Source organism: Rhineura floridana, chromosome 7 (genome assembly GCF_030035675.1).
Source record: "Rhineura floridana isolate rRhiFlo1 chromosome 7, rRhiFlo1.hap2, whole genome shotgun sequence".
NCBI classification, from domain to species: Eukaryota; Metazoa; Chordata; class Lepidosauria; order Squamata; family Rhineuridae; genus Rhineura; species Rhineura floridana.
Genome location: NC_084486.1, coordinates 152345551 through 152357821, shown reverse-complemented (window position 1 = coordinate 152357821; position 12271 = coordinate 152345551).

Below are 12271 nucleotides of genomic sequence, written 5' to 3'. Positions count from 1 at the left end.
CGGAAAGAGAATGACGGTCAGAGCTGTAAGAAGACAGCTGTTAAAAGCACACAGCCACAGTATTCATGTAATGCAGTCAGGCTGATGCCTGAAAGAGTGCATCGCAGCCGAGTTTACAAGCCACAGGGTAAGAGACGTGGCAAACGTGCACCTAGAGCACAAGAGAATGCATATTTCAGAGCTTGGTGTCCAGAAACACAAGCGCAAACATTTAAACCAGATCTTGACGTAAATCTGAAAGGCACAAAGACAAAGAGTCTGGATTTGTCAGGAGCAAAGACAGGAGGTCTTGAATGTTTTGTGGATGCAGATCATGCAGGGGAGCTGAGCAGTCGTAAGTCAACCTCTGGCATAGTTGTGATGTGGCACGGGTCATGCATTGACTGGAGCAGCAAGAAACAAAACATGGTGGCTGACATAATGACCAAGCCTTTGTGTGAGGAGAAATTTGGCAAACTGGTGACAAGGCTTGGAATGAGCCAAAGTTTGATTGAATAAAGTTTTAGCTAAATGTACAGAGATGTTTTGAACTGTACTGAAATGTAAGCTGTATTGCAAGATGTATTGGAGAAATGTATTGTTGTTATTGTTGTAATGAGTTACAGACATGATGGGGGAAAAAAGGGGGGATTGTTGACCATTGAACTGCACTGTCACTGAGTCTGTTTTCCATCAAGTCTGAAAAACTGTAACTAGAGGGAGTTATGTCTTTGCCCAGTCTGGGAACGGACTGCCAAGGCCGTTGCTATGGTAGCCATTGCGATAAACTGGGAAAAGTTCTAGCAGCTATCTGTGTGAAGCTGAGTCTTCTGTGTATTGCCTCTGAACTGAGAGGTTCTCTTCTGTGTTTACCTTTGGAGAGAGAGGTACCAGAAGGGGGGTGACTGAAGAAACTCTACATGTATTTACTCTTAAGCCTTTGGCCATAATGTCTTAATAAAGACTCTTAACATGCTCTAATGCTCTGAAGAAGTTTCTTGCTCAACTTAACTCCAACGTAATGTATGCTGTTTCACGCAACAACGCACACACGTCAACATTAAGATGGTCCGCCCCAGGCATCTGATGGATCCTGATGGATTCCTGAATGCGCTTGGGGATATGTTGGAGCAAGCACACAGCCACTCGGCTGAAGCCCTGGTGAAGGGCTGGAATGCCACGATCACCGGTGCATTAGACCAAGTGGCTCCAAAACGCCCTTTCCCCCTGAACAGAACTCAGATGGCACCGTGGTTTACCCCACGGTTGCAAACTCTGAGGCGGGAGGTGAGACGGCTAGAGTGCCGGTGGCGAAAGTCTCGCTCTGAGGACGATCGAACACTGGTTAGAGCTGCTGCAGCAGCCTATCATGTGGCAATAAGGGCAGCAAAAAAAGATTTTTATGCTGCCTCTATTGCATCTGCAGAGTGTTGTCCCAGGAGACTGTTCCAAGTGGTCCGGAGCCTGGTCGGTCCAGTTGCTCCGGCACCGATGGAGCATGATAAGATCTCCTGTGACGAGTTTGCTAAACACTTTGCGGATAAAATCGATCGTATTAAAAGTGATATTCCGTACACTGTGGATACAGGGAGTGAGCCAGAGGTGATCAGTGTTGCATCGGTGGTGTGGGATCGGTTCCAGCTTCTTCCCTCTGATGAAGTGGACAAGGTGCTTTCAACCCTAAAGCCAACCACCTGCCTACTCGATCCTTGCCCTTCGTGGCTCATTATGAGCTGCAAAGATAGACTGGGTGAGGGGATCAAGCTGGTGGTAAATACATCGCTTGAAGAGGGAGTAATGCCATCACTGCTCAAGGAGGCGATAATAAAACCAATCTTAAAAAAGCCCTCCTTGGACCCTCAAGATCTGAATAACTTTCACCCAGTCTCAAATGTGCCATTCTTAGGCAAGGCAGTTGAGCGGGTGGTGGCTAAACAGTTGCAAGCACACTTGGAAGAAGTGGATTATCTGGATCCATTTCAGTCGGGCTTCAGACCGGGGCATGGGACGGAAACAGCCTTGGTCGCCTTGGTAGATGATATGAGGAGGGCGTGGGATAGAGGCGAATGCACCTTCCTTGTCCTTCTTGATCTCTCAGCGGCTTTTGACACCGTTGACCACGCTATCCTCTTGGATCGCCTGCAGAGCTTAGGCATAGGGGGCACTGTGTTGCAGTGGTTCCATTCCTTCCTCTCTGGGAGATACCAAAGAGTAGCACTGGAGGAGGAGGTTTCGGATCCTTGGCCTCTCACTTGTGGGGTGCCACAGGGTTCTATCCTCTTTCCAATGCTCTTTAACATCTATATAAAGCCGCTGGGGGCAATCATCAGGAGATTTGGGCTGCAGTGTCATCAGTATGCAGATGACATGCAGCTCTATCTCTCATGTAAATCTTTACCGAGGTTGGCTGTGGAAACCCTGTCCAAGTGTCTGGAGTCGGTGAGTGGCTGGATGGGAAGGAATAAGCTGAAGCTGAATCCTGACAAAACCGAAGTGCTGTTTGTGGGAGACTAGGGAAGGTTGGGGGATACAGACCTGGTGCTTAACAGGGTATGTTTGCCCCTAAATGACCAGGTCCGTAGCCTGGGGGTCGTTCTTGACTCCCAGCTGTCCATGGAGGCTCAAGTTTCAGCAGTGAGCCGGGCAGCGCTGTATCAACTTCATCTGATACGGAGGCTACGCCCCTACCTTCCCAACCATCTGCTCCCACCGGTGGTACATGCCCCCCTGGTCACCACTCGCCTAGACTACTGTAATGCGCTCTACGTGGGGTTACCCTTGAAAACAGTTCGGAAATTACAACTGGTACAGAATGCGGCGGCTCGTCTTATTAAAGGCAGCCGCCGGCAAGATCACATCACTCCTGTGTTGAAGGAGTTGCATTGGTTACCGGTTGTGTACCGAGCCCAATTCAAGGTGTTGGTCTTAACCTTTAAAACCCTATACGGTTGTGGCCCAGCTTATCTGAAGGAGCGCCTCCAGCATCGACAGGGATGCCGCTCAACAAGATCAGCCTCAGAAGACCTTCTCTGGATCCCACCTGTCAAAACAGCTAGACTGGTGAGGACTCGAGAGAGGGCCTTCTCAATTGTGGCCCCCACCCTGTGGAATTCTCTCCCAACTGATCTACGCCATGCCCCGTCTATAATGAGCTTCCACCGGACCCTGAAGACCTGGTTTTTTAGGCAGGCTTTTGGGGCGGGTTAGGTTCTTACTGTTTTTAAATTTTTAATTGTTTTATGTACTGTTTTTACCTTGTACATCACCCAGAGTGGCTGGACAACCAGCCAGATGGGCGACTAATAAATTTAATAATAAATAAATAATAAATAATTTAAAAAACTCTGTATCTCTTATAACCTTTAGACTGTGCCTTAGTCTCTGCCAGGCTATCTTGATACCTTGTGTCTATGGGCATAGGTAATTCTCAAACCCCCCTGCAGCCTCTTGCACTGAAGCTTACAGCCCTGGGTTTCTCTGTGGGACTGGATACAATATCTTTTCCTCTGCCACTGCCACCATTTGATGCAACTGTTCAGCCTTGGTTACTTGCTATCCCCCCTGGTTTGTGTTTCCCAGCTGAAGGAATCAGGCTTTTGTTTAACCAAGAAATATTTATTTAGTATTAGAAATAACAAGATTACTTAAGGAATGTTTCACAAGTGTATGGTTTCATCTATATTCTGTTATGTACTTGACTTCTTACTAATTGCCTCAGAACTCTGACTCACTCTCAACAACACCAACCTCCAAACACCACCTCACAGCCACCACCTCAATTCACCACCAAACCTCCACTCAGATTCAACTGTCATTCTTCCATTTATACTCCCAGCCATTCAAACGCTCAGCCAATCATTCAGCATTCTACTGCTCATGTACTCCCCCTCCTCTTTCACTCCACTTACCATATGTCTTCTATATAAACAGCACTTACCATATTTACAATATAAGCAGGAACATCACAAATGCATGCAGTTGTGAAGCACACCCAGAGCCTTCCAGATGTTACTGGACTTAGGGGTGGGAAGAGCTGTCTGTTTTGGTTCTCTCAGTTTCTCATTTTTCCAGTGTTAAATTCAGTTCTCTACATTTCTACAGCGATCTGCATTTTTTTTTTAAATCCTTGTGAAAATTCTCTGTCATTTTAGTGCGGATTTCTCCAAATAAACAAATTTTTGTAGGCAATTTTGACAAAGGTACACATTTTTGCAAGCCATTTCTCATCGTTTCATGCCTTTTTGCACGTTATTTTCAGCCATGTATTCATTTTTATGCACACTTTCCCCCAATGGATGCATTTTTGTAAATGTTTAGTTGGCGAACTGCATCCCAAAATTCTAATAAGTGCGCATTTCGAAGGATGGCTGTGTTTCAGTTCTTGTATTGTTTCGGTAATTGTGAATTTGATAAATTCTGCTTGAGATGCAAACTGAGTCTAAATTCTCACCCATCCCTAGCTGGACTACAGCTCCCCTTATCCCTGACCATTGGCCCTGCTGGCTGTTGGGGCTGATGGGACTTGAAAGCCCACAGGATCCACATCCCTGATCTAGGCTGTAATCTACTGTAGGCTACAGCAGGGATGGGGGACTTCAGGTGTCTGTGTGTGGGGGAGGAAATGTGCCCCTCAAGGCCCTTGGGACTCTCTCAAGGCCACACCCCTTCTCTCCAAGCCTCGCCTTCATTAGCCCTGCTTAGCCCCCTCCTTGAGGTATTTTGCCTGTCCCAAATGTGTCTTTGAACTCTGATAATTCTTCTTGCTTGCCTAGGGGGAGGACAGAAAGCGTCATATTTCCTTTGGATGAGTCTTCAGAGGAGAACAAAGGGGAAGGGTGGGCTGCAGCAGACCAGGGGAGGGAACTAGCAGATCCACCAGAGATGCAGCCCAAGACATGTCAGCAAAATCCAAGGATTTTGGAACTGTCATTGATCACAAGCTGAATATGAGCCAACAGTGTGATGTGGCTGCAAAAAAAGGCAAATGTTATATTAGGCTGCATTAACAGAAGTATAGTTTCCAAATTGTGTGAAGTATTAGTTCCCCTCCGTTCAGCACTGGTTAGGCCTCACCTTGAGTACTGCTTCCAGTTCTGGTCTCCACATTTTAAGAAAGATGCAGACAAACTGGAACAGGTTCACAGGAGGACAACAAGGATGATTAGGGGACTGGAAACAAAGCCCTGTGAGGAGAAACTGAAAGAACTGGGCATGTTTAGCCTGGAGAAGACTGAGGGGAGATATGATAGCACTCTTCAAGTACATGAAAGGTTGTCACACAGAGGAGGGCTGGGATCTCTTCTCGATCATCCCAGAGTGCAGGACATGGAATAATGGGCTCAAGGTGCAGGAAGCCAGATTTCGACTGGACATCAGGAAAAACTTCCTAACTGTTAGAGCCACACAACAATGGAACCAATTACCTAGAGAGGTAGTGGGCTGTCCAACACTGGAGGCATTCAAGAGGCAGCTGGACAGCCATCTGTCGGGAATGCTTTCATTTGGATTTCTGCGTTGAGCAAGGGGTTGGATTTGATGGTCTTACAGGCCCCTTCCAACTCTACTATTCTATGATTCTAATACCCATCGCTGCTGGAAGATGAGCAGAGGACAGCTGAAGTCCCTCGGTCAGACATGGGGAGGGAACAGGAGGCCTCTCTGACCACTGCAGAGCTAAAATGCCGATGGGTAGCTGAGCAACAAAAGCATTCTGGCTGTGTAAGATTGGAAGCTCCTGGGAGCCAGAGGCTAGTTGCAACTACATGCACCAAGGAATTGAGTCCCAAAGGCCATGAAAGGCCTTTGCCCTCCACTGGAAGCAACGTTGGGCACCAGAGTCGGACCTTCGCCAGCCTTGCCTGTGACCCAGACCCTTTTGAGTAGTTTGGCCCCTGGACTGCCTTGCCAGACTACTCTTGCTCACTCAACTGGTCCTTTTGCTCAGAAAAAGACCGAGCTCCTGCTCCCCTTTCCCTTTCTGGCATTGACCCCAAGCCTTTACAGATTGACACCAGGCCATTGCCAGGCCAGCTGTGCCATCTATCACCCCTGTGCAGACAGACTAACAGAGAGGGGTGTGTGAAACAGTTGACACTTGTTGCCCCACCCACTTCTGCTTCTGGCCCCATCACCCCTGGCATGTGGCCCTCGAAGGGAATGTGGCCCTCAAACTGAAAAAGGTTCCCCATCCCTGGACCGTACCATTAGGATAAATGTTGGGGTGGGGGATTGTGTGTGTGTGAGACAGAGAAAGGAGTTTTTTTGTTCTGTTTTTGTGTTTTAGACACAGCAAACGTCTGGACTCAGAGGAGCCTCCGCCCTAAATTTCAACAGGGGAGGGGAGGAGCAAGTCGAGAGACCAGGGGAACAAAGGGTTAACATTAGTGAGGGCCATCCAACACACAGAGTCATGGTTTCAGTTACATCTTTGCAGTTAATAAGGCCTGTTTTAAATATGTCAGCAGTCGAGGAAGAACTTACCTGTGCAACCCACACATGCTCACTCTCTCATTTCAGCTAGGCCACCCTGTCTGCCTGTTATATGTCAGCATGCCAAGTTTCTGTAGCCTGGGCAGGAGCTGAGCAGGTGGGCTCACATTACCCATGTAACGGCCAAGGGCCCAGTTTGAGTGATGCACTGGGCCCAAGCATGTTTTCTTGTTCACCTGGCGTCACATTTAAACTGGACCTCATCCACAGACAACACTTACGTCAGAAATGGGTGTTGCGTACTATTAAACACTCAAAATCCCTCATTTGATTTTAATTTCTTTTTTAGGATGGCTTTAAAAGAAGATTAGACAAATTCATGGAGGACAGGGCTATCAATGGCTACTAGCCGTGATGGCTGTGCTCTGCCACCCTAGTCAGAGGCAGCATGCTTCTGAAAACCAGTTGCCGGAAGCCTCAGGAGGGGAGAGTGTTCTTGCACTCGGGTCCTGCTTGCAGGCTTCCCCCAGGCCCCTGGTTGGCCACTGTGAGAACAGGATGCTGGACTAGATGGGCCACTGGCCTGATCCAGCAGGCTCTTCTTATGTTCTTTAAGGTTTGGAAGTTCGTTTCTTTTCCTAACCAGACAATGGAACCAGTAATAGCATTCCCCAGAAAAGAACCAGGCATTCTCTAGCATAGGAGTTTCCAAATTGTAGTCCATGGACTACCAACGGTTCACAAGGGAGAACATATCCATCACGGTAGGGATGGAATCCTCTCCTTGTTCACTATTTATTCACAAGTCTCCATTGGTTTTGATCTTTATTCTGAATCCTGTGATTATTGCCTGTTTACATTCCTTTTCAAGTGCACTAGCAGAGTAGATGAAGGCAGATAATCAATTATTTATTTATTAAATTTATTTATTTATTAAATTTATTAGTCGCCCATCTGGCTGGTTCTCCAGCCACTCTGGGCAACGCACAACATAAAACATGCAATTCACATTAAAACCTTAAAATTCCAACAGTAACACTAACACCTAACCCACCCCAAAGGCCTGCCTGAAGAGCCAGGTTTTCAAGGTCTGGCGGAAGCTCATCATAGAGGGGGCATGGCGGATGTCATTTGGGAGGCAATTCCATAGAGTGGGTGCCATGACTGAAAAAGCCCTTTCCCTAGTTCTCACCAGTCTAGCTGATTTAACTGGTGGGATGGAGAGGAGGTCCTTTTGAGGCTGAACTTGTTGTGCAGCAACATTGATGATCAAGTCAGTGTCTTCCCCGCTGCTGCTTACAATCAACACCTCATTCCCCCCTGCTGCTTTCTGTCAGTTACAATCAACACTTCATTGACATCAGTGAAAGGGAATACACATTTGAAGAGCTCACACAGAAAGTAGATTGATAAAAGTATCGCTCACACTATCAATGATTTCAAAGCAATTTTAAAAAAATGAATAAAAAATGAATTGGAAACTAGGCGTACAGAGTTGCTACTTCAAAATTCTCTCTGCAAAGATAGAGAATATCAGAAATTATAATTAATCCAATGCCAAATCTGATTATTGCAGAAATGGAACCCACTGCTACATCATAGCTAGTAGCCACTGATTTATCCTCCATGAGAAACTTATCCTCCATGAATTTGTCTAATTCCCCTTTAAAATCATCCAAGCTGGTGGCTGCAGGTGCACCTATGGAAGGGGCACTTTTAACGCTTTGGGCTCCATGAGGCCCATATATTGAAAACTAAGCCTCAAATAAGGATTAGACAAGCCAAGGGCAACTATTCATGTTCTATTGAGGCTTCACTTTAGATATAGGATCAGACCCCGAACCACCTGCTCCTCCCAGACAGTACTATCACAGCTTCGAAGTTAGGGTATCACAAGTCACCCCAATCAGTAGTACGCAAATTTAGAAGTCCAGGGTCCCTTCATTACAGTAACAGCACACACACCTTTTTTTTTTGCTGCTGGGTTGAAAATGAGATCCTTGTTAATGTCTTCTCCAACAACAACAGACATCCCTAGGTGCCAATCAGCATGAAAGGGAAGAGTGTTAGCTACTGAAAAGAGTCTTCTTAGTGGCTGACGTACCTCCTTTGGTCTCGCATTCTCTGCATGTTACAAAATGCTGCTGTCCCTGTATGAAGGTAATGCAAGTGACTCATGCAGGCTTCCTACCTGGTTTAACTTCCCTAAAAATACTCTTGGAATTTCCAAACTTCCTACAAACCTAGGCTGCCTAGCACAAGCATTTTTTATTTTTTTAAAAAATCTGGAACCCTAGACATCTTTCTTTTTGCTGCTGCTGTTTGGAGTCTGTGGCTTCATGTTTCTTTTCTGATTGCTGAGTATTGCTGCTTCTTTATTTTATTTTTTGCTCCTGCCCTTTTTCTTTAATTTTTCTTGATCTTTTCAGTATTGCTTTTATCGTTGATCACTTTGAGTTTGTGGACACAAATTTATGAAACACACACACACCTGTACACACACACACACACACACACACACAGAGAGAGAGAGAGAGAGAGAGAGAGAGAGAGAGAGAGCTGGATCAGTCCAAAGGCCCTGTTAATGATCCCTAGCAAATGTTATTCAAGAGGCATACTGCCTCCAGTCATGGAGGAATTGAATAGCCATCATGACTAGCTGCCATTGATCACCTTCTCCTCTATGAATTTATCTAATCTACATTTGGTGGCCATCTCTACATCTTGTGGTAGTGAGTTCCATATTTTAACTATTAACTCTTAGCATATTGGTGACACCTCACTCCAAAAGTCCTGACGACAGCTCTCAGTGGCTTCATATAGATGGTAAATGGAAGACAGAGCCTGGTGGGACGCCACAGGCCAACTCCCATGGTGCCAAACAGTATGGGAGTACCGAACCCCCAACTCCCTGAGATGCTACGGAAGGATACCGTGGTCACTGGTATCAAAAGCCTCCAACAGTTAAAGAAGAACGGGCAACGTCACACTCGCCCATTCTCTCTCGTGACAGATGTCATCAGCCAGGACGCCAAAGGCATTTTCGGTCCCATGACCAGTCCTAATGCCAGACCGAAATGGATTGAGATATTCAGTCTCATCCAAGCATGCCTGAAGCTGAACTGCCATCACCTTCTCAAGTACCTTGCACCCAAAGGGGATATTCACCACTGGACAATGGTTGCTTAATACTTCTGGGTCCAACCAAGGAGGGGGCATGCCACCTCCTCCACCTCCTTCAGGGTGCATGGTGCTTCACCCTCCTCCAGCGGTCATCGAAAACCACCAAGAGATCAAGAAGAACAAGGGGGCTTGCACTCCCCCATCTCTCTCCCGACAAATATCATCAACCAGGGTGACCAAGGCAGTTTCAGTGCCATGGCCAGGCCTAAAGCCAGATTGGAATGGATCCAAGTAATGAAAGATCCTTCCCAAGGACCCTTGCCTGGGGCTACCTTTGTGATATTTTCAGTGACAGGTGAAAACTTTTCTGTTCACCTAGGTCTTTGAGATAACTTAATCTGGGCCTCTATTTCTTCAAGTCTTTTAAAAAATTATTTTGGGCTGCCACAAATTCTGTTTTGTTGCTGTAGCACTGCCCCTATTTTAACTCTTATGTCATGGGGCAGCATACAAATGTCATAAAATAAATAAATAATCCCACCCCCAAGTCATGTGGGCAAGGGCAATTCATTTACTTCAGTTGACGCTACTTCCACAGTAAAGTCCTTCATTTTTATACTGTTCCCGCTGACAGAAGGTAGGTGCAAATCATCATCACAGCTCCAATAATAATAATAAGATTCTAATGGCCTCAAGGCTTGCGAAATTAAATTCTAACTGTGAATGTTAAATATTCTGAATTGTTTTTCTTTATGCTACTGCTGAAGGGTAAATCTACAAATAGTAAGACATCACTGAATTTTCCAGCTTTGCTTTGAGTACGAAGACCTTTGATGAGAAATTTCTAATTCAAAAAGTTCTGATTGGCATTTGGAAAGTAGAGATGGAGGAGAAATTCAGTTCAGTTCACATTTAAAGGTGAATCCATTAAATCTGCACTTTCCAAAGTAATATGAGAACCCAAAACCAGCCATCCTTCATGATTTGCACTTATCTGAATTCTGCGATGCACTTCGCCTATCAAAGAACGTTTACAAAAGTGCATATGTTAGGGGAAAGTGGGCATAAAAATGAATATATGAGTGACAATAACATACCAAAACGCAACATGTTACAAGACATTGCTGGCAAAAATGCAAAAATTTGTTTATTAGGAGAAATTTGCGCTAAAATGCTGAAGAATTTTCATAAGGATTTTCTTTTTTTAAAAAAATGCAAATTGCTGTGGAAATGTGGAGACCTTAATTTAAGACTGGAAAAGTGAGGAAGAGAGAGAACCAAAACGGACAGGTCCATTCATCCCTAGCTGCAAGATCCCAATTCAAATGATTTTGGAAATTGATCTTGGAATCTCTGGGCTGCTTTGATTTTTGGCAGGCTTCATATATTCTGCTTCTTTCCTCGCCCTTTACATTGGGGGAGGTTGGGGGAGGGGAAGCTTTGCATGTAGCTGGAGTAGGGTTGCCAGGTCAGAAGCATCCCAAAACCTGAGATTTTAGGGGCGGGCTCCAGTGATGTCATGGGCCGGGCCCCAGTGATGTCATTAAGCATGATACATTAAGCATCAATCACAGTTGCTTGGAGCGCACAATTAAAAAAAAATCTGACTGGAAATTAAGCTAGACATCTTAGCTAAAAGATGGAGACTGGGTAGGGAACATTTAATCTAGCCTACTTGCTTTTGGCAAGAAGGGTTTAAGTTCCTTCAGGCCAGGCCAGTCACCAGAAGGCCACTGTAGGAAGAAAGGAGCAGAGCTTGGAAAAGTTACTTTTTTTGAACTACAACTCCCATCAGCCCAATCCAGTAGCCATGCTGCTTGGGGCTGATGGGAGTTGTAGTTCAAAAAAAGTAACTTTTCCAAGCTCTGGAAAGGAGCCTAGTGTTGTGGAGATGTTAGATGGGAGCATTCGGGAGTAAAGATGGATGCCCCTGAAGGCTGCAATTCTAAACACATGTACTAAGGGACTAAGCCCCCATAGAACTCAACAGGAATTACTTCTGAGTAGATATAGTTTGGATTGTGCTGTTGGTAAAGCTTGACTAGGGATCCTCTGCAAAGACATCCATATCCAAGCAGGGTTGGCAACCCCCTGTCTCGAATGCCCTGCCCTTATCTTTTAATGTGGCTGCTCCAAACTTCTTTACAGATTTGACCCTTCACTTCAGAAAGAGGTCTGAGAAATGAGTAAGAGTAAGAAGATTCTCTACCCTTTCTGTCTGCATAGATGCCCTCATCCTTCCCCTGCGCCCAGCAGAAGCTCTGGGCCAGGTGGCACGCAGTGGCATCTCATAGAGGACACCCTCCCCTTTCCTGGGGTATATGATTTGTCCTGTCCCAGAGCAGAGTTTGGGGTGGGCACCCCCAGTTACTTATTTTTTATGATTTTATGACATCATTATGTATTTATGATAATATCAGACGCCTGATGATTTTGATTGCATAAATGTATTGTTATTCTTGATGGGGAGAGTCCCCCGATCACAGGGATATATCATACAGGGTACCCCAACATATATTTTGGGGTTCAGAGACATGTTAAGTTTGGTTTGAAGTTGCTGTACTTGTCAACTCTTCTTTTTTAGTGTTTTGAACTTTCAAGCAAATAAGGAACTGGGAACTAGGAACCAACTTCAGCGTTGTATCAGTTAGATAGATTAAACAGTCGTGGGGGGGCAGCTGACATTTTGGTGTATATCTCGGGAACCAGAGCACCTAGAAACTTAATTTTTTTTAAATTG